Source organism: Equus przewalskii, chromosome 7, assembly GCF_037783145.1.
Source record: "Equus przewalskii isolate Varuska chromosome 7, EquPr2, whole genome shotgun sequence".
Classification (NCBI taxonomy): domain Eukaryota; kingdom Metazoa; phylum Chordata; class Mammalia; order Perissodactyla; family Equidae; genus Equus; species Equus przewalskii.
This window is the reverse complement of record NC_091837.1, coordinates 33,826,464-33,849,386: the sequence shown is the minus strand read 5'-3', so window position 1 is coordinate 33,849,386 and position 22,923 is coordinate 33,826,464. Positions and strand designations below refer to the sequence as shown.

General features: G+C 41.9%; 1 protein-coding gene across 4 annotated transcripts in view; it reads left to right on the top strand.

Annotated features, from left to right (window-relative positions):
• LAMA1 (laminin subunit alpha 1) overlaps positions 1–22,923 on the top strand; it is a 147,750-nt gene that overhangs the window by 3,079 nt on the left and 121,748 nt on the right. Inside the window, exon 1 of one of the 4 annotated variants that reach the window (XM_070629468.1) lies at positions 2,623–3,048. The exons of 2 other annotated variants lie outside the window; for them this stretch is intronic. The gene's annotated coding sequence lies outside the window, so the exon portion shown is untranslated. Of the gene's footprint in view, positions 1–2,622; positions 3,049–22,923 lie in introns of those variants that run through there. One more of the 4 variants, XM_070629467.1, reaches the window with a different exon arrangement.

The following is a 22,923-nucleotide window of genomic DNA, read 5'->3' as shown; positions in this document are numbered from 1 at the left end:
TTGGGCTCAAATGCCAGACTTGCCACTTTGATGAGCCTGGGACATTGGTTGAGTTTCCTCACATCTCTGAATGTCGGCCTTCCTGTCTATAAAACGGATAGGATTAATGGCATTACATAACACATGAAAAATATTGATACAGTGATGGACATGGCATAGTGTCATAGGTGGGCAGTCCGTCGTGGTGGCTCTCATTGTTCCGCCTGCCCCGAGTGCTGGCTGTCCTGGACACCCCCTCTTTCATTGCCCACATTTGTTCCGTTGACTTGTTTTATTCGCCTCCTAAAAATCTATGCCATCCAGCTCCATTTCTTGTCCCTAATGCTGTCTGAGCTCAGGAATTGTTTGTTTTTCCCATGAAATACTGTTTCCATTCTCTCAGTGGGTTTCCCTTCTGCTCTTCTCTCTCCTCAGCACTGCCACCACTGTTATTTTTCTGGAAACACGACCCTATGTGGGACTGCCGTCTCCCAAACCCTTCACTTTGTAACACACACACACACAAAATGATGTGGTGTGGATCACACTGGGGTTGAGCCAGGGAGGCTGGGGCCCCAGCTGGCCTGTTGAACCAGAGCTGAGGATCCTTCTCTTGGGCACACTTGCACCTCTTCGTAGCTAACCAGTGTTTCCCTGCTCAGGGGCTGGTAAATGTCAGAGCAGTCTCCGTGTGCGTCTCCACCCTGGAAAACCTTCCGGGCCTCCTCGGAGCTGCAGTATTTATCGGGTGCCTTCCCCAGACTCGGTGCGCACTTGGTTCCGTCCTGTTGTCTGCTTGCACCATGGTGAAAACGTTGGCTTGCCCCCTGCCTCGCCCACTGGCTTGGGCTTGTTGCAGGCAGGCACTGTCTTCTTCATGCCTGTGGTTTCATTGCTTTGCAACGTTCCCAGCAGTTCATAGCCGCCTATTCTTGTTGAGCCAAAATTGAAATTAATATCTTTACTTATTAATCAAGTCACTTTTAAAAAATATTTTTGATGGGCTGGCTCCGTGGCCGAGTGGTTAAGTTCACGTGCTCCGCTGCAGGGGCCCAGGGTTCGGATCCTGGGCGCGGACATGGCACCGCTCGACCGGCCACGTTGAGGCAGCATCCCACATCCCACAACTAGAAGGACCTGCAACTAGGATACACAGGATATACAGCTGTGTACGGGGGGGTTTGGGGAGATAAAGCAGAAAAAGAAAAAGAAAGAAAAAAAAGATTGGCAACAGTTGTTAGCCCAGGTGCCAATCTTTAAAAAAAAAAAAAACCTTTGAAAAAAAAATATTTTTGAGTAGGTAATCCTTGCCCAAAGCACAAAATTCAAATGGTACTAAATGGTAGAGAGAAAATGGTTAAGTCTTGACTTTGTTACCTTCTTGTGAGGTAGCCACTTCTTTTGGTTTCTGGAGTATCCTTCCATAGATGTTTCTTCATGTACCTCAAAGGCAAACTCTTCATGAAACCTCCTTCCCTAACAGTACAAGGAAAGAACCTGCTATTACCTGACAAAACGTGGAGCAGTCTCCACGGCCCTTCCTCCATACCACTTCTTCAGTGTACCTGTTGCAGGGTGTTAATCCATCATTTAATGAATGTAGAGACTTGTAAACTTTCCACCTTCCAACTTGTCCCTTCCAAGATGGTCTTTGACAGAAAGATATTAGAGCTGAGTTTCCTTGATCACTTGGAATTTAAAAACAAGGTCAATTGATTTCATAACAGTGCGCTCCTTCTAAAAGTATTGTTTGCCATAGTGTTAATAAGCTATTCCTTAAGCAGTAAATAATTTTTAAAACTATATTTTAGGAGATTTATGACGTAGAGAAGTCAAGTGTGAGAATAATTCAATTAGAAATTTAGGATATTGGGCTGGCCCGGTGGTGCAGCGGTTGAGTTTGCACGTTCTACTTCGGTAGCCCGGGGTTCACTGGTTGGGATCCTCGGTGCGGACATGGCACTGGTTGGCAAGCCATGCTGTGGTAGGCGTCCCACGTATAAAGTAGAGGAAGATGGGTATGGATGTGAGCTCAGGGCCAGTCTTCCTCAGCAAAAAGAGGAGGATTGGCAGCAGTTAGCTCAGGGCTAATCTTCCTCAAAAAAAAAAAAAGAGAGAGAAAAAAAAGAAATTTAGGATAGTGTGTTATTTATTTAACCAATAAGTGCAGTTTATTACGGGGACACCTATGGCAGACACAGAAAAGTTTAATTTTTAGAAATAATTCCTGATGAATATAAGCCTTCACTATGAATACGAAAAGTTATCTGGAGACAACCAGAGAGAACTTTGGATCTTAGACCTTCGGTGAAGTTGTTAGTTACATTCCTCAGAAATGTTTGGATGAACAAGAGAAACTGTGGTCGCCTAAGAAAGATGTATGTAGCTTATTTACGTGTTTGCAAGTAATTCTTTTACTTGTTTTACTTCTAAAATACTTATATATATCCATGGACAGTTGAGTAAATAAATGCATTCCAAAATTAATGAGGAGAAACAGCTCCTTTATAGAAGTAATTTAGTTAAGGTCATGAACTTGGGTTCTGTTGGAACTTGCCTGCCAGGGAGCTATTTCAACACGAAACACCACGCTATAGCTGGGTTCATTGCGTTTTCCTATGCTTTATACTGAGGGTGACAGTCAGTGCCCAGAGAACGATTTAAGACACAGAATCCTTCCTCATGAGTTTTTGTTTTTCTCAAGGCTGCATCAGGATTGCTGCCTTTGGGTTAACTTGCTCTGGTGGTTTTGTGTCTGGCTTGGGGGCAGAAGACAGACAATGGAGGCAGTGAGAATCGGAATCAGCTTGGTGGACGGCATTCTTGCCTAGATCAGCGTTTATTTCAGGGTGTTCATCCAGAAACCATAGTGTGGAAGTACAGAAGATCCTGATTTCAGGCTGTGTGAGCACTATTTTTTCTCTTCTGAATCTGCCGTTTGCAGTTTGAATCTCTTCATTCCTGAAGCTGTCTTTGAGGTCCGGTCTGTTGGTCCAGCAGGCAGTGTGACTTAAATTCTCGTGCCAGAGAACCTGCTGGATTGCGGTGGGAATGTCAAATTTAGATCAAGTGAGTATTTATGGAAAGTGTCATCTTTTCCCTAAAGTAGTTCCTGCATTTTGTTTCATTGCTCTGTAATATCCTACGAGAACCTCAGGAAATTTTCTACAACAATAAAGGAGATGCTTAAGTTTAGCAGATCATTTTTAGTTAAAAGAGAACATTCAAAAGGGAAAAAACCTCACGCCACTGTGCTGATTATCATACACCACACGTTTAAATGCCTTCCAGCCTTTCTGTGGTGACAGAATTTTACAAACAAAAAGCTGCTCTCTTGTTATCTCAGGCCCGGCACAGGAATTCTTTCCTGCTCCAATGACTTGCCTCCCTGTTTTTCCCAGTTCAAGACATTCTTTCAGTTACCTTGGCTTCGTTGTCCTTTTCTTTTTTTATATCCCCTTATCCAAATTCTCCCTTTGAATTTTTGTTTCTTCTTTTAAAAAATGCCCTGATTTTTCACTTTTTGTTTCTCCCTGTTACCACTGTGCATGATCCCCCGCTGTCCAAATCACTATAACCCGCCGCTTTGAATCAGTCTGATGCTAGCGTCCTTTCTCTTAGTCTCACACCGCAGTTAGGCTGATGCTGCTAACTGGCTGCCTTCATACTGTGCCTCTCTGCTTCGTCCGGTCCCAGCTCCTGCCCTCCTGCCCACGGGCCATGGCCCTCCTCACCCCTCCAAATTCAGTCACAATTGACTCACTCTTATCCATGCCTTTCTCTATCCTGAACACCTCCTTCCTCTGTAACTGCAAGTGGCGATTGACTTTGAGCTGCATGATTTTGTTCACGTTACTCCCGCACCTGAATTGCGCCCCATCCCCTCCCTAAAACCTACCCCGTTCATCCATGTACAGCCTGCAGTTTTCCACCCCCGGACAGCCTTATCGTTGTGGCTTTTGTCACCTGTCCTGTTTCTGAATTTGCATTACATTTTGTGGTAAGTCGGGATTCCCATCCAGCCAGAGTTGCCATCTGGTTCTCTTTTGGATGGCTTGCCCAGAATGCCATCAGCCAAGGTCAAAAAGAAGGGACATTTTCTTTCAAAGATCAAAACCTTAGCTCCTAGCAATTTTTTCAATACACAGATAACTTGAGGACACGAGGTTTAGTGCTAAGACCAGAAGCATTGGCAGTGGGAGGACAGTATGGCCCACCAAGGCTCCAGAGGGAGCAAGCTTGCCTTAACAACCACAAAACTCTTACCCAGTCCCTGAAATGCAAACTCAGCCCCGAGTCCTGGCCCCGCTCTGGGCATGAGGTCCTCAGCCCCCTAGATTTCATACCACTGAGGGAATTGACATTCAGCAGGTCTAGGTAGGACCCAGAATCTGTGTTTCAGAAAACTTTATTCCCATTTTGGGCTCCAGAGGCACAGAGACCTTTCCAGTTGGTTTGGGTTTCTAGTTTAAATAATTGTTTCCAGAACTATCCCTTCCACTTGGCTTACTCTCTGTCCCTGTAGCTCTATGGGATGGTGGCTAGCACTCTATCCCCACCCCTCAAAATTCCCACTGGTTATCTTTAGGCTCTTTTATTCTGAATCTCTTATGCTGGCATTTCTAACTTTGTTTTTGTACAAAATATAGTTTTCCTAACTCTTCACAACTCCACCCCTGGCTTCCTTGGCATACTTTTGATTCATTCTAGAAATTTGAGGTGGGGAGAGTTTGAGATATTCACTAATGTGTGAAATGCCTTTGAAAGTTCACCCTGTGTTTCTTTAAGGGAGTTGCCATTTTAAATAGTTAATACCTTCTTGGGGTAGGAAATAATATTTTCTTGTAGGATTGTTGTCATTTCTATCTAGTTTTTCTAATTTTTTTGCTCATTCATTTATTTACTCCTTCATTCATGCACCAAACATATATTGGGACCCTGAGTCAAGGATGTACAGAGGCTAGTGTGTTTTGAGGACCCCATTTGCAGCTGCCTTCCTTACTGTGATTCCAGGCCACTTCCTTGATTTTGAAGAAGTCCAAGGAACCGAGAAGTACATATCTGTAGATAAAAAAAAAGTTCTACATAAGAAATAACAGTCAGGGAAGGAGTTGGGAGATTAAAGTCACGATGGTGTAGTCACCAACTATACTTTGCTTGCTGATTGCCATGTAAGTTCCCGTTGAAATGAGTAGGCCAAGCTATGGAGCAGGGAAGCGCTCTGCATTTGCTGGGGTTGCAGGATCAGCTTCTACACAGACACGTTGTTGACTGAAGGCGTTTCCTCAGGCCTCCTTTCTGCCATGGGGAACTCAGAAGAGCTTGGCTAGCTTTTCTGTGTGCTCCAGGAAAGCAGGCACAGTTAATACAGAAGCTCTCTCTCTGGGCTGCACATTAGCTTTTAACAATATCAATGCCCAGGTGCCACCCCCGGGATTATCATTTATGTGGTCTAAGATGGGACCCTGTCATTTGCATTTTAAAATTACTCCCCAGGTTGATTTCACTCTGCAGCCGGAGTTGGAAGTCACTAAGTTAACATAATAAACTTTTGCTGTTGCAGTGAATGCACTTACAGCCATGCAGGCATGGAAAAGGATGCAGTATCTGGTGATGACCCTGACTCATCCATGGGGTGCGCACTGGGGCATTGATCCCATCAGGCCTTCCACAGCCCACAGCCTACGCTTTGTACGTACAGACCCCAAACCCCTGCTTCACTTCGTGTCTATTTCACGCTATTCCCACGGCTCTGAGAAGTGGGGAGGGTGGTATACATCTCAGAGTTGTGAGAGGTCCCCCTGGGTCATCGAAGTCGCTCAGGCAAAGTCAGCTGCTTCTTTGTTTTCCAAGAGCCCCTTGTCAGGTGTTTGTCACTGGGAAGTGGTCAGTTGATGTCTGTTAATTGTCACGCTCCTGTTACAACGAGCACCGTTTCAGTCTTGCTTCTCTGACTTGGTCACTTACCAAGGTCCTTCTTTCTGCTAAAAGTACTCCTGATCGAATTGGACATTTAGAGTCCCTCAAGTTTTGGGATAAGATCTGGCTTGGAGGGTTGAGTGGTTGATGGATTGAATTCTTTATTTCTTTAATTCTTTAATTCTTTCATTAATTCATCCAAAATTGATTGAATACATTCCATCTGCAGGCACTATGTGGTGTTGTGTCCCTCCTTTGCAGCCCCTTTAAATGGACAAGCCACAGGTGCCTTTTCTCTGGGATTATGTGGGCCACTCCTTCTCTGCTGATCCAACCTGCACCTTCTCAGGTCTGCTGACTCCGAAGTCCCGCTGTTCCTATTCACCTACTGCTCCTGTCCTTCTCCTGTCTTCTCTTTAATTGATGATCTGTTGTGCACTTGCTTGTCCTGGCTTCTTTCAGAATTTCTTTTCCAATGTTTGGCTTATTATTTTCTTTCTAGCTCCAGTCAACAAAATAAGAGCCATTCTTCCTTCTACATCCCCAATGACCCCACCCGTCCCCAAATGCACACATCCCCTCCGGCATATACACTACATACCATATACACCCTCCCCCCTCCACACATCTCATACACACACACACCCACACACCGTACACACACCACACACCTCACCTCCTCCACACACACACACACGCACGCACCACCTATATTGACCTTACAGACCAGCTCCCAGCTAAAGGCACTTGGAGGGATATTGTGCTGACCAGCCCCAGACTGGTAGAGCCAGAATCTGGAGCTGGGCCCATCTGCTGGGGGGGCGGCGGGGGGCAGGTGTTGCTGGAAGGGCCAGCCCAGCTGCAGGTGTTGGGATGCATTCTGATGTGGCCAATAAAACAGCTTCCTAAGAGCCCAGAAGACTGTCAGCACTGGAAGTTCCCCATGAGTTAATGGACTGTGAAGTTGGTCATGTCATCCCATCCCTGTTGAATTGTTTAATGGCTTCTCACCCTCTACTAAGCGGGACTTACAAGGCCCTCTGTGATCTGACCCTGCTCAGACCTCTCCACAGCTTCTTCTCCCACTGCTAACCCTTTTACAGCCATTTTGAAGTGTCTATGCTTCCCATGATGTAACGTGGAGCCTCACATCTGTGAGCTTGAACACCCCTTTCTAGTACTTGGAAAGCCCTTTATTTCGCCTGTGGCATCCTAACTGGTTCTGGTCCACCCCGTCATTTAGGCTTCCCTCCTGCTTGTCGCAATGGCAATTTGTCTATACATCTCATCAGAACATCATTTTGTAACTGTTTGTTAACTTGCATGTCTTTCCTTGAGGGCAGAGGTTTTTGTTCTTGTTTTTAATACCTAGCGCAGTGCCTGGCATTTAGTGTTGATTCTGTAAATATTAGTTGGATGAATGAATGGAAGCCCCAGCGCAGATGAGCGACAGGGCCTAGAAAGGAACCCAGCGGGCATTACTTAGAGAACCAGACAGACAGGCGCTGGGATGAGGGAAGTCACTGAGCAGAGGGATAATCTCCTGGGACGTGATGGGTAGGGAAAGGACAAGGTGCCAGCTCAAGAAGGCTGCACCTTACAGGTCACCCAGACAGGATTCAAGGATGGGAAACAAGGAAGAATCCAGTTAGTCAAACTAGGGTAGATGGTAGACACACATTTTGGGCACCAAGTCTTTAGTTCACATTCTAAACCAGAGCATCCAATCAGGAACGACCTAGCAGCAGAAACCGGAAGCCAGATAATTTTTGTGCTTGCAGGTGGGGTCCAAATATGGAGAGAGAAGAGCCACAGAATCTAGTAACCAGGAGGGACTTGATAGAGATTATTAATCTGTTTTTTTTTTTCCATCTACCAATTCACAAAGAAAACAATGGACTATGTTTTTGTAATTGAAATGATATTTACTGATGATGAATATTCAGTATAAGCTAAACCTAGATCACATTTAACAAAACCTCATTTCCAGATTTGGAGCCACTGACTTCTACGCATCTTAAGCGAGCAGTTCATTAGATCACATATTCAACAAGTATTTGTTGAATTTCTAGAATGTTCCACTGGTGACCAGTGGTCCTTGCACACCTAGTGCTTGTAGTCAACCAAGCATAAGAAACACTCAAAGAATCCTACAAAGTGTGTCCGTGAGTTCAGACTTGGAAGAGACTTTTGATCCTGAATGCCTCAAACACCAGTGTAAGTCCACTTATTGCTATAGAATAGTCACCGTAAACAGACCAAGAATTCTGATTAAACTCTGCGTTTCTACTCCATGGGGTTTCCTTTCAGTTTGAAGATTGTGACTTCAGAATACTCCATTGTGTGTGACTTCAGACTTGTTGGCATTTGTTGACTAGCTCTTTTAGTTATATTTTCATATAAAGTAGAGTTTCTTTTTTCTTTTTTTTTTTTGAGGAATTCTACCTGCCTGCCTTTGGAGACTTTGTTTAAGGGGGAACAGCTGCTCTCCTCGGGCACTCTGGCACTCTTCTCAGGAACAGAACAAAGGCATACAGAATTTATGTCACAGATGGGTGTTTGTTTGATAAAAATCACTTATTACTGAATGAAAGAACGTCCTATTCTCTTTAGAAGTATGAGCATAACATCTCCTGTGTCTTTAGTGGTTTCCAACTTCGTTGGTTCAGTTTTAGTTATTATAATTAAACAAATTAAGCTGTGCCTTATTTTAGGTGATCGAAAGTGCCCTGAAAATTTGTGCTTACCACAGTTTTTTTGTGGATGAAATAATTTCAAATTCAATGTTTAAATAATTCCAAAATAATGTTTGAAGGAATCAACTAGTAAAGAAAATAAACATCCCTTTGGTTTCTGTTGTCAACTAACCTAAGCCAGTTTAGTTATATAAAATGCTCAGGGTCTTTTGGGTGGATAACAGTACCCACTGAAGAGGTTTGAGGTTTATTAGGATTGGCTGCTCCCCTGCAGTCTGACCACTGGGTGATGACATGAGCAAACACCAGCTTACATATTACACATTATCAGCACGCCTTTATTAACAACCAGGTCCAAAACAGGTCATAGGTCATCTCGTATAAATTCGATAGGATCACAGCTTTCTGCCCTTTAGGTGTTCAGACTTCTCCCTTGAATCAGCATCAGGCAATCAGCAACCTTCCCAAACTGCTGTGTGGATTCAGGGCATGCTAGGGATAAGCCTTAGGTAGCATCACTGTCCTTCAGAATGCGGGCTGCAGGATTTCACACCCTGCACGTCCAGGGTGAGACGAATCTCCGACATGTTTTATCAGCTTTATTGGCGTATAATGTACATACCAGAAGATTCTACCAATTGGAAGGGTACAATTCAATAATATTTTTAGTAAATTCAGAGTGTTGTACAATCATCACCACAGTCGGGTGTGGAACATTCCCAAGACTTCAAAAGTTTTCCTCGTACTCATGAACGCTCAGCTCCTGCTCCCACACTCACCCTGGCCCCAAGCAATCGTCTGCTGTCTGTGCTTTCAGATTTGTCTTTTCTGGAAATTTCATATGGAATCATAGAGTATGAAGTCTTTTGTGTCTGTCTTCTTTCTCTTAGCATAGTATTTTCTAGGTTCATCCATGTTGTAGCTTGTTCTCCTTTATTGCTGAATTGTATTCCATTGTGTAGATACACCACATTTTGTTTATCCAATCACCAATTCTGGGCTTTTTGATTGTTTCCATTTTGGGACTATTAGGAATAAGGCTGTAAACTTTCACAGACAAGTCTTCCTGTAGACATGTTTTCATTTCTCTTGAGTGAAATCTCTAGGAGTGATTATGGGTTGTATGGTAAGTTTATGTTATTTTTTTAAATAAACCATCAAACTGTTTTCCAAAGTGGATGTACCATTTTACATTCCTACTACCAATTTATGAGCATTCCAGTTCCTCCATATTCTTACCAGCACTGCATTTTACCTGTCTTTCTGATTGGAGACATTTTAGTGGATGGGAAGTGCTATCTTGTGGTTTTAATTTGCATTTCCCTAATAATTAATGACATTGAGCATCTTTTCATATGCTTATTAGCCATTCATATATCTTTGTTGGTGAAGTGTCTATTCAAATATTTTGTCCAATTTTTATTTTATTTTTTGTCTTTTGTTTACTGAGTTGTAAGGGTTCTTCATATTTTTTGGATATAAGTCCTTTATCAGAAATGTGATTTGAAAATATTTTCCCCCAGTGTATGGCTTGTCTTTTCATTTTCTTAATGGTGTTTTGAAGTGTCAAAGTTTTTTTATTTTAAGTCCATTTTATCAAAATTTTTCATTTGTGGATTGTTCGTTTGGTGTCATATTTAAGAATCCTTTGCCTAACCCAAGATCACAAAGATTTTCTCCTATATTTTCTTCTAGAAGTTTTATAGTTTAACTCTTACATTTAGGTCTGTGATCTATTTTGAGTTAACTTTTGTGTATGATAAGAAGGCAGGGTCTGAGTTCACTTTTTGCGTGTGGATATCCAGTGGTCCACTAATTTTACTAATAACCCATTTCTGATATTCTCCTCACTAGTTAGTAGAGTGCTGGTGTTGGTGGAGACAGACAACGGAACACTGTGGCCGGTGCCTCTGGAACATGGGCCGTCTTCCTGGTGGCATCCCACTGCCCTCCCTGCAAGGTGCAGCTGCCATCGCAATCCCAGCTGCACCTGGACAGTCAACCTAAGTATCACACTCACACGCACACACACACGCACACACTCTATCACAGCCTTTCTGCGGACGTATCTTAAAGTAAATTTCAGATATTGTACTAGTTAGCATTTCTGCTCAAATGGATGTTCATCATGAGTCAACTCAGTTTATATGCTCGGTTTGAGTGACTGTGTGCCCACTCAAGCGGAGGAGAACTCTGTGGGAATTGCAACCCCCCCGAGGAAATGACCGCCACACTCAAAGAAGTGCTGTATTGGCAGCTTGGGAGCCTAAGCCCGGAAGTCTAAAGACGGCTGACATTCTCCTGTAAACAGATTGGCCCCTAAACTTGCCAACTTCTTCAGGGCCAAGGGCAGAGGGTTGGAGGAAACAGCAGGGGCAGGTCTGCGCTGGGTGCTAACTAGGAAGCGAGAGGAGTAAGTACGGAAAGGGCAGCTTAGAACTTAAACTGAAAAACTCTCTCTTTGACAGCATCTCAGTTAAAGATTTGTAGTTAGCTCAAAATGGGAAACCTGTATGTGAATCGTAGTGGAGTGTATAGTAAACATAGGCCATTTGGTTTTTACTGGTTTGTTCTAAAAGAAAATGTATTACAGGAGATGTATATAAATGTGGTTTATTTGAGAGTAATCTGTTAATGTGGTCCAGCCTGGGTTCTGATTTCTTCACAACTACGAGTGGAAATAAAGTAAATTTTCCCTGCCTGTATTAACCTGATAAAAATATAGTACGGGGAAGAACTTAGAAAATAAAAGTAAAATAATATTTAAAATCTTATTTTAATAAGACCAAAAAAATAGAAGAGAAAGAGGCTCAGGGCCACTGCTGTGGTGTTGAGCTGCGTCCTTGACCTTCCCCACCACTCTCAAGCTCTTTTCTTCACCACAGTGAGGAGAGGGGCCCATCTTCTGTTAATGACCCTGCTTTTGCCCTTGAAAACTCTTCCTTCTCCTTCCCTCATGACCTAGACCCTATCCTGGAAGCTCAAGTGCCAGATCCTGAGGCAGCCTGGGAAGGGACATCATGCTGCCATGCTGTCCTCTCCCACCTGCCTCTCCCCACCTTGTGCAAAGCCCCTCTGCAGGCCTCTGTGAACAGACACCTGCTCAGACTACCAGCAACCAGCAGGACCTGGGCTTAAAGGGGTGGCCCTCTATCAGGAATTAGATAGTGCCATGTGAATATCTTCCTTTTACAATTTAATCTTATATCATAAGCTTTTTACCGTGTCTTCATGATAAATGAACCAGGCAGTGGCAGCACCATCAAGGTGGAGAAGGCCTGAGAAGTCAAACCACTGGTTTGCTTGAACAGGTTTCCCTGCTTGATGCTCAGTTGACTTCGTTGGTATATCGTGTCTTTAATTTTGGAGCCCTTGAGTTTTTCCCTCTTTACAGTAAACCAAAAACCTTGAACTGAAACACCACATTCCCTCCACTGCCTGCCAAGGTGCCCAAGATTTGAATTCAGGATGGAGAGTCTGGAGTTCTGGTTAAATAGTGACGAAAAACTGCTGGAAGAGGCGTGATCTTGCTAACTGGCCTGATGATCTTTGTGCCAAGGCTTGGCTGAATTGGCCAACTCCAGAGTGTTGGAGCTGGGAACGAACCAAGAGATCGTTTAATTTCTTGAACTCAAAGCAGCAACCCCTGGGAGATGCTTAGCCGTGAAACATCTCAGCCCCACCCCAGACCTGCAGAATCAGGATCTGCTTTTTTAATGAGATCTCCAGATGATTTGCACACGTAAAAGTTTGAGGAGCATTGCTCTAATTCTCAGCTCTCTCTTTGCACTCTTCAGCACAGAATGACATTCAGATATCTTGTGCATAGTTAAATCATAGTTATCAAATTTTTGGATGCTAAGGGTCGTCTTCCTCTGTCTTTAATATAATGGCGTTATTAATTAAATCCTAGGTCATGTTAGCTTTTTTCGTAACACTGTTCTCGTGCTGTGTATACCTGTCACCAGGAACTACAACATCTTTTTCACTTTCACCAAGACTATGCTGTATTTCCAGGTGGATTTGGGGAAAAAAGTAGAAGATCCTGCATTTATCCCTGTTAAACTTATGATTGTTTTCTTTTGGCCACTGTTGAGATTTCACTAATTCCATGACCCACTGTATTAACTTCCCACACATGTGATGCCTTTTCATATCATTATCTAAGTCAGGATTAATAATATTGAACAAGAAAGTATTGGGCACACTGGGTGGAAAATGCATCTCTGCCCTCAATCCAATAATACTTTATATTGTGTCTCTTGCTCTTGGAGATAGCCTTTCGGGAAAGTACACTCGTTCTTCTCAGTTTCCCCATGAGAATGCACCCGTATGGTGGATAAGCTGTCTTTCTATAGGAAATCAGTGAGACCTCCAGGATACCTAGCAGAGATTGACAGGTTGCTGCGACATAGTATGATGGAGGCCAAAAGAAGATGGGGTTTAAGAAAGAGAGAAAGGTCATTTTCGACAAAAGCTACTGGGAAGTCAAGTAAACTGCAGGTGAACTGTATATTGGGTTTGGCAAGATGGAAGTTGACGGAGACCTTGAAAAGGGCATTTTTAGTGATTTAAAGGAACAGAATGGTTTTTTTTTTTCATTTTTTTATTGAGTTAATGATAGGTTACAATCTTGTGAAATTTCAGTTGTACGTTAACGTTTGTCAGTCATGTTGTAGGGGCACCACTTCACCCTTTGTGCCCACCCCCCACCCCACCTTTCCCCTGGTATCCACTAAACTGTTCTTAGTCCACATTTTTAAATTCCTCATATGAGTGGAGTCATACACAGATTGTCCTTCTCTAGCTGGCTTATTTCACCTAACATAATTCCCTCAAGGTCCATCCGTGTTATTGCAAATGGAATGATTTTGTTCTGTTTTGCAGCTGAGTAGTATTCCATTGTATATATGTACCACATCTTCTTTATCCATTCGTCTGTTGCTGGGTGCTTAGGTTGCTTCCACGTCTTGGCTATTGTAAATAATGCTGCAATGAACACTGGGGTACATGGGACTTTTGGGATTGCTGACTTCAAGCTCTTTGGATAGATACCCAGTAGTGGGATGGCTGGATCGTATGGTAGTTCTATTTCTAATTTTTTTGAGGAATCTCCATACTGTTTTCCATAGTGGCTGCACCAGTTTGCATTCCCACCAGCAGTGGATGAGGGTTCCTTTTTCTCCACAACCTCTCCAACATTTGTTACTATTAGTTTTAGATATTTTTGTCATTCTAATGGGTGTAAGGTGATATCTTAGTGTAGTTTTGATTTGCATTTCCCTGATGATCAGCGATGATGAGCATCTTTTCATGTGCCTATTGGCTATCCGTATATCTTCTTTGGAGAAATGTCTGTTATTTCTCCAGCCCATTTTTTGATTGGGTTGTTTGATTTTTTGTTGTTGAGTTGTGAGAGTTCTTTATATATTATGGATATTAAGCCTTTGTCAGATATAAGACTTGCAAATATTTTTTCCCTGTTAGTGGGTTGTTTTTTTTGTTTCAATCCTGTTTTCATTTGCTTTGAAGAAGCTCTTTAGTCTGATGAAGTCCCATTTGTTTATTCTTTCTATTGTTTCCCTTCTCTGAGAAGGCATGGTGTCCGAAAAGATCCTTTTAATACTGATGTCAAAGAGTGTACTGCCTACGTTTTCTTCTAGAAGCCTTATGGTTTCAGGTCTCACCTTTAGGTCTTTGATCCATTTTGCATTTATTTTGGTGAATGGTGAAAAAGAATGGTCAATTTTCATTCTTTTACGTGTGGCTTTCCAGTTTTCCCAGCACCATTTGTTGAAAAGACTTTCTTTTCTCCATTGTATGCCCTCAGCTCCTTTGTCGAAAATAAGCTGTCCATAGATGTGTGGTTTTATTTCTGGGCTTTCAATTCTGTTCCATTGATCTGTGCACCTGTTTTCCTACCAGTACTATGATGTTTTGATTACTGTAGCTTTGTAGTATGTTTTGAAGTCAGGAATTGTGATGCCTCCCGTTTTGTTCTTTTTTCTCAGGATTGTTTTAGAAATTCGGGGTCTTTTGTTGCCCCATATGAATTTTAGGATTCTTTGTTCTAATTCTGTAAAGAATGTCATTGGGATTCTGATTGGGATGGCGTTGAATCTGTAGATTGCTTTAGGTAGAACGGACATTTTAACTATGTTTATTCTTCCAATCCATGTACATGGAATGTCTTTCCATCTCCTGATGTCGTCATCCAATTCTCTCAGAAAGGCCTTGTAATTTTCATTATACAGGTCCTTCACTTCCTTAGTTAAATTTACCCCAAGGTATTTTACTCTTTTTGTTGCGATTGTGAATGGTATTGTGTTCTTGAGTTCTTTTTCTGTTGGTTCATTATTGGAGTATAGAAATGCTGCTGATTTATGCAAATTGATTTTGTACCCTGCAACTTTGCTGTAGTTGTTGATTACTTCTAAGAGTTTTCCAATGGATTCTTTGGGGTTTTCTATATATAAGATCATGTCGTCTGCAAACAGCGAGAGTTTCAGTTCTTCCCTCCCTATTTGGATTCCTTTTATTCCTTTTTCTTGCCTGATTGCTCTGGCCAGGACCTCCAATACTATGTTGAATAAGAGTGGTGATAGAGGGCATCCTTGTCTCGTTCCTGTTTTCATGGGGATGGCGTTCAGTTTTTGCCCATTGAGTATGATGTTGGCTATGGGTTTGTCATATATGGCCTTTATTATGTTGAGGTAGTTTCCTTCTATGCCCATTTTGTTCAGAGTTTTTATCATAAATGGCTGTTGGATCTTGTCAAATGCCTTCTCTGCATCTATTGAGATGATCATGTGGTTTTTATTCCTCAGTTTGTTGATGTGGTGTATCACGTTGATTGATTTGTGGATGTTGAACCATCCCTGTGTCCTAAAGGAACAGAATCTTAATTGAAATTGAGTGAAGAGCAAATGTGGGCCAAGGATCTGGAGACAGTGGGTGCAATTCTTATGCTCTTCCTTGATTTAGTAACAGCTCTCTGAAAACAGGAGAAACACTGCCACATTAAATGTATATGTCTATACAAAGAGGCAGCCCAGTTTCAGCTGGAATTGAGAAAATGCAATCTTATCAACCCCAGTGAGAGTGATACCAAGATCCGTTAGCTCTGTGTACCTTCGGTGGGAGTGTTTACTCTAGTTATTAAATGTATTTGTCTACTGTTGGTCTGTAAGGTGAAACAGATCTCAAATGATTCCTTTGTAAGATGTCCCTCCAGGTATGTACTGGAATAAAAGGGGCTGTAATCTGGTGGATCCAGCCACCTCGATGTCATTGTACTGGTGTTCAGTTAGAGGCGGTGACACATCTGGCATCTCAAATGCCAGGTGATTCATCAGAGATACATAGACACTTGTGAGGACCGTCCTCAAGGGAAGCTACCACCAGGCACATCCAGGGCATAGTCTGAAGAGCTAGTGCAGAATGAAGCTGTGGGGCCCCTTATATAAATGATGAGACATTTCAGGACAGTTTCAGCAAAGCGTTCAACCAAGGGTGACTGCACTGGCTGCACACCCGTGAAGCAGCCCTGGGCACGCTCCTCAAGACGGAGGCTGAAGTTTGAAAGCATAAGCAAGTAGAATTTGTACAACAGAGCGCAGAAGTGGCAGAGGAAAGGGAGGAAGTAACTAACACCTTGAGGGTTTGTAGAAGAGTGGATGGTTTCTGGAATTGTTTGGGCTGGTTAGAAAATGTTGAACGAACAGATGTTTTTAAGTGTTTGAACAAATGATATAAACATTGTAAACATTATAAATTGATATAAGCAAAATATAATACAACTGCATTTTAATTCAACAGGGCTGTCAATATTTAACTTAAAAGCTGCACTTACGTTTTGACCTTCCTTTACACTGAGTTCATCTCTGCAAGGATTTGGAAGGAGGGAGGAGGGGCAATGCCTTTCCAGGGCAATGGGAATGATTTGAAATTCTAAAATATATATGAATGTTGAGGTGCTTTTCTGTTTTGCGTATGTGCAACGATGATTTTGATCAGATAGAATATTTAAATTGTTGCCCTTTAACAACAATTTAAATTTTGTGGCAACAAAAGAGAGCAACATGTCATGATGAATGAATTAAAGTGTTTTGCTCTGCAGCTAAACTTGTCTGCTGAGTCAAAAACCGCGGGTCATGGCCCATCAGGATTAAACAAGCTTTAGGACGGGTGGGCAGTTTCTGAGAAGGCCTGTGTCCTGCAGGCAGTGTTTGGGCCTGGCTTGTTCAGAGGCTTCTGTATCTTACAGGGAAAACCTCTATCATTGTCAAGGACTCCTTGAGCCCATTGCTGTGGAAATGGAACTGGCAAAACCCTGCTAAGGGCTTTTTCTCACCACTCACTCTGGTTTTTCTGAGATTAAACTTCTCTTCATTTTCCCACATGAGAAAAAAAGTCAACCATGTTCAATGCCCAACTCCCAGGAGTTTGATTTGACTTTTCCTCACTCTTTGTGGGGAGAGCCTTTCTTTCTCTCCCTCTCTCTCCTTCTCCCCCTCCTCCTCCTGTTTTTTTTCTCTGTGCTGGGTAGGGCCTTGGAATCTCTAGAATATCTTAAAGCTTTTCTTTTACTAAGAGCTGTCAATGATTAAATTGGTTTAGTCCAAGAATCAAGTATTTGTTTTTGGGGGTCAGCCATTCTCTGGTTAGTGCTCCTGTCTCCCTGAGAGGCCCTGCCTACGGGCCTTGCGAGTGCCTGCCATTAACAACGCTCCCAAGGGTCAGCTGCTTCTTTCTTGGAGAAATGGAGTAACTAGCTGGTAACATCTGAATAATTCTCATTGGGAATGAAGCCTTGTTTGTTTTACACTAAGCAAACAAGACTCCTACATTTCAACATTAGCTTTGATGTTTTATTATTTAAACATTCTGAGGATGCTAGTATTTGATATATAAAAGAAGTTCGCTTAGTAGTGGTTAAAATTATTTTTAATTTGTAATAAATAACTTGAAATAGAATTCCTTTAAATGGTGTCCTCTTGTTATGACAGTGCTCGGCTCAGGTTTCTCGTGGGAAGGAAAGAGAGGAGCAAGAAACCACTTGTTTTAAGGATTGTTGTCAATTGCTCATTAATCAGAAGTAAAAAGGGAAAACGGTTTCATTATGCTTGTTTTTCAAATATACCTACTTCATAATATGCAGGTCTATTTGTATTGTTTTTTGGGGAAAAAAGTTTGAGTTAGATGACTTTTGCCACAGCTTGTTAGTAGACTGCATATTTGAGGGGTTGGGGGTATGCTACTATAAGTAATTTTGTTACTGGCGCCTTGGGTCTTGTCCCCCAGGATAGAAATCAAGAGAGACAACAACCGGGAGGAGAAAGGCTCGTGCACAGGAAAAGCACAAGGGAACCTGTGCGGAAAGGAGGGGCAGGCGGCCGGCTCATTCCGGAGCAGGACTGTGGGGGTAAAGCCCCTGGGCTGGCAGCTGGCAGACCTGGAGTTCAAACCAAGGGCTGTCGGACTCAGAAGCCCCTGTTCTTACTTCTTACCCACTACCGCCTGTCAGAGGCACTAGCAATTCTAACAGAGTTGACATGAAACATGATTAAAACGGACATTCCATCTGAAGCCTGGGCACGTGCAGGTTAGATATTAAATAGAACTTAGGGTTTTGAAGGGCTTCCACAAGATGTAGATTTATATGCTTACTGGTGTGAAAAAACAAAATTCAACTGAGTAAATTTTAAAGATCTTATTGGCTTTATTCAACCATTCATGAATCGGACAGCATCCAATCCAGCAGATGGAAAGGAGCTCAGAGGAGCTGGACGAAATGGAAGACTTTTATAGGCAGAGCAGAGCGGAACAAGGAAGTTATACTAGGCACAAAGGCAGATTGGCTATTGCAAAGGTGCTTTCCTCCTAGGGGATGGCAAGTCCCTATCAGGCAGATTACCCAGCTGATGCTGGGCGGGCGATTCCTGAGTGACTGGTTTAAGATTCCTTTTCTGGGAGAGCGACAGAAACTGTCGTAAGTCTCTGTTTGGTGATGTGGAGCTTAGCATGAGCAATTCCATTTGGGGCCTGTTGTCTTGCCTTTAACACTGGGGAGTAGGCAGGGAGCTACTGCCATAGGCGTGGATGGGGCGCACAGCCAGCCTCTGCGGGTTCTCTGGCTTATGGTCAAGGCCATGTGAAACATCATTTGTTTCTCTTCCACTCTTCTTCAGGGGGAGGTTCTGAAGAGTGACTTCCAAATAAGCAAATAAAATAGTGCCAGTTTATGTTTCTGTTTAGTTCTTTTATCCAAGATGATCAAAGAATTACCAAATTTATTCTTTCTCAAGTTCTGTGCATTGAATAGAGAAAGTCTTTTAATTTGTTTTCCAAATAGTGAGAGAGAGAATGGTAGGCAAATTTACCTGATAGTCTATTGGAGTAAATTTCTAGGATCACAGTATCTTAGGGAAAAAGGGCTTATGGTTGAGGAAGTAGAGGCTCTGAGAGGGTGACGTGCCCAAAGGCATAGAGTGAGTTAGTGGTGGAACCAGGATGAGAAGCTAGATTTAGGCTCCTGGTTCTGTGCACTTGCTGGTAATGCAGGAGTGTGAGAGAACTTTCCTTCCTTTCTTCCTTTCTTCTTTCATTCACGCTTTGTGGGGCAATCACATGGGCCAGAAGCTGACTTAGAGCAAGCAGGACATGACTGTGCCTGAAGGAACTCACGTATTAATTAAGAGTTGTTCCTATTTTTTGGAGGATAGTGAGGGAAGAAGAATTGGGGCAAGACTGGTCAGCAAAGTGATGGTCTTTGTATAAATGTAAGTGCCGTGGTAGTGCGTGCTGGTTTAAGCCAGGACCAAAAAAGAGGACTAGCATTAGCCTGGAGTTCAGGAAAGACCTGGGCTTACTGAAGGGTGAGTAGGGCACGAATGGATATATGAAAGGTGCAAAGGGAAGGAAACGGAAATCGAAGAGCGACAAGAGGAGCCACTTAAGGATTTCAGCCCTGCTCTTGCCTGAGCACATGTGCTCATATTTCTGCCTGGATTATGCCTGACTGCATTTCCTGTTCCAGTCTCTCTCCTCGAATCTATTTTTAAATGTCACTGCATTTTTAATGTTATGCTTGTCAGAATCTGTGAGTAGACATCTCTCTTTTTCTCCTGATCCTGAGAATGTATGAGTTAGGCAGAGCCCAGCTGATGCCTCCGGGTGTCTCAGGGAGGCGCCTGGCGTAGTGGTTTGCACTGAGGTTCTCATTAAAAATTTATTGAACTTAAGCAGACATTCTCACCTGCTTTTTCTGACTCATATGGATATGTTACTAAATGTGAATTCAGACATCCTCCTAAAATTCAGGTCATTAGGATACCGTAATATTGTTAACTAGAATATTATGTCATTAGAATCCTTTGATATTATTATCCTGGAATAGTATTAAATGCTTCCAGGATTTTTCACTGAATAATGCCACTTGTAGCTGTTTGAGGTGCTGTTTTTCTTGTCCCGTCAGGCAGCCACCATGTTCCAAAGAAGGCGCTGGCAGACAGGGCAGTTTATTTCTGATACCATCCTTCTCTACTTGACTTACAGATGCTCGTGTGGGTAAACGGGTGAGATTAGGGAAGTGAGAGTTGGGTGTATAGAGAACAAAATGGATTTAAATGTTTAAAAAGATCACAAACTTCTCAATTTAGAAACATAAATCCTGTTTTTCCAGATTTCTCCGTGGATTGAATAAGTAGCTTTGACTGTTTTTCAGAACAAAAACTCCTGACATCAGAAGCCAGTTTCATTATTCAATCATAAAAAATATTTATGATCTTTTATTTCATGGTGGAAAACAATGATCTCAACATATTGCCCCAGATCCTTTAATTAAGAATTGCAAATCACTTTCTTTTCAGAATATCACAATGACCTTGAGTGTGGTTTAGGCAAATATAACATTTTGTAGGACTCAAAAATGTGTTTTTCCAAAACAGAAAGAGAAAAACCTCACGCTTCTCTAACACACAAATGCAATCAGGCCTGGAAACGTTGGCCTTGAATCATTTGAGAAATTTTGATAAAGAAGTTGTTGCAATGAGCTTCAGGGCTAGTCAGCATTTCAGATACTCTATCTTTAAGATGGTGAAAATATTTTCTGCTGGGAAAAAAATAGAAACCTCTAGAAATGAATTATTCAACTATCTGGAAGCCTTGGTAACGGTGTGTGGCAGCATTGTTGGCCCTCAGCTTCAAGGCAGCTTTTCTCCTAATGATAATAAGAGAATTTCCAGCAGATGAAAGTGGTCCTGACGTGCATGTAAGAAGGCTGAGTGTACTCAGGCTGGGAAGAAAGAAGACAAAAAAAATACTCCTGGTAAATGAGAGGAATAGAGGACGTTATTTCATCCTCGAAGGAGTTTGGCGTTATAAAGTCTTTAGCTACTGGCTAACTACAGGGATAGAAAAAAAATGCTTCCATTGTGGGTCCTGAATGTGGGAAAAAAGTTCAAATTAGTTTACAGTAATACTAACTAAAGTAAATGACGTCTCTAAACAAAAATGGATAGTCTAATTTATTAAGTGCGTGGCTCAGTAATGGGAAAACTGTGTCACATGTGGGTTCTGTTCAGCCCTCATTCTGCCTTTGATTTTTACATGTGAAATCAAACTTTTGCTCTTGGTATGTTCTCCATCCCAGTGCCCATTCTCACCCTTTGATTCCTGCCCCTCCCCCCATTGAAGCACATGGCGTTTCCCTTTGTTGAAATATTTCTGTAGTCTGAAAGACTCAGCAACCTGAGGGACTTGTTAAAATGTTCTTTTTAAAACATGCTTTCTCCAGTACATATTTCTTTCCTTCATCTTCTAGCAGATGTGGTCATATGCAACAAGGAATAATAATTATTCTGTAACTATGAAGTGAGGGTAAATGTAATATGTAAGGAAGAATATTTAGTGAATAGTTTTTTTATGTACTAGCTTATCGGAGAAGATTCAGTTTTAGTGAAAGGCAATCAAGATGTATTTATGAAATTAATTATTTAAAGGTTTTTCTACACCGCCATGCTAATGAAGGAATTTATCTTTCTTTTTATTAAAAGTTTATTTACAGTACCAGCAAGGTAAGGAAATATGGAAGTTCTCTGAAACCTATCTAGTGCAAGAACTATCTGATGCTGATTACTACAATGGAGATACTATTCGCCAAGATTTTGTGAAGTCTGCGTTCACGAGGTTTGAGCTGCTTTTTCTCAGTGGCTCAGAACATAGACTCCTGAGCACATAGAGCATGGTGCCTTCGTGACTCCCCAGCCCCTCCGCTCTGCCCGCTCCAGTAACTCAAGGCCCTGCAGGTCTTCAGGGTGGGAGGGAGCCCCGGCAAGGAACTGGGGCGTTCTCTTGATGTCCAGCGACTGGAAGGGAGAACAAAGAGAAAGTGGGAACATTTGCTAAGTTACCGGGTAAATTGTTTGTTGATAGAGAAATGCGTTGTTAAATCAGTTCTTCTGACCTTGGCTTCTTTTCTTCTTCCTCGCTTGACCAGTCTGTGAGAAGGGAATGGAGAGAGTTGACTGTACTGCAAATCTGAATGCAAATACGTGATATAGAGCCAGAAAAACATCATTTTAACTATTTGCATAAAACATCACAGTTTAAAACCATGTTGTACTTTAAATTATTAGCTTATAAGGTACATTTGAACCAGATTACGAGCATATTATGGTCATAGAGGATGGAGAAAATTGATGCTTACCTCAGTACCAAACAGAATACATATCAGCTCCTCCCTCTGTATAAGTAGCACTCCCAAAATCACATGTCATTTTAGGAGCTAGATCATTGCATAAGATGTAAGTGTCTAACTACTGGTGGATGAAAATAATAATTTGTGGAGCTGTGTAATTCAACATAAAGATTCATCTATTTCCTCATAAAGCCTTTTTAATTACAAAATAAATCTCTTTAAAGGAATATGATAAAAATGACCAACTTTAATTTAAAATGAAAATATATATAATATATTAAACATAGTATATGATGTAATTCTGTGTTATGTTTCAAAATTAAGATAATGCTCTAGAATACAAATATTCAGTAACTGTTTTCTATTGAGAGGCTAAGGGCTTGTTGACTTGCATAGGGTCATTCCATTAGGATAGACCTGCTAATAAGTGGCTCTTTTATTTTGAAAATCTTTGAAAGACTACCTAATAAGTTATTTTTTAAAGTAGATGCATGGTAAGTTTTTTAATGTAGCAACTCTTTAAGAAATAACCATTTTTATTTTATAATTTAAATTATTAAAATATTTATAATAGAAAAGATCATTGAAAATATTAAGCAGCACCTAAAAAATAAAAATTGAAGGCATGAA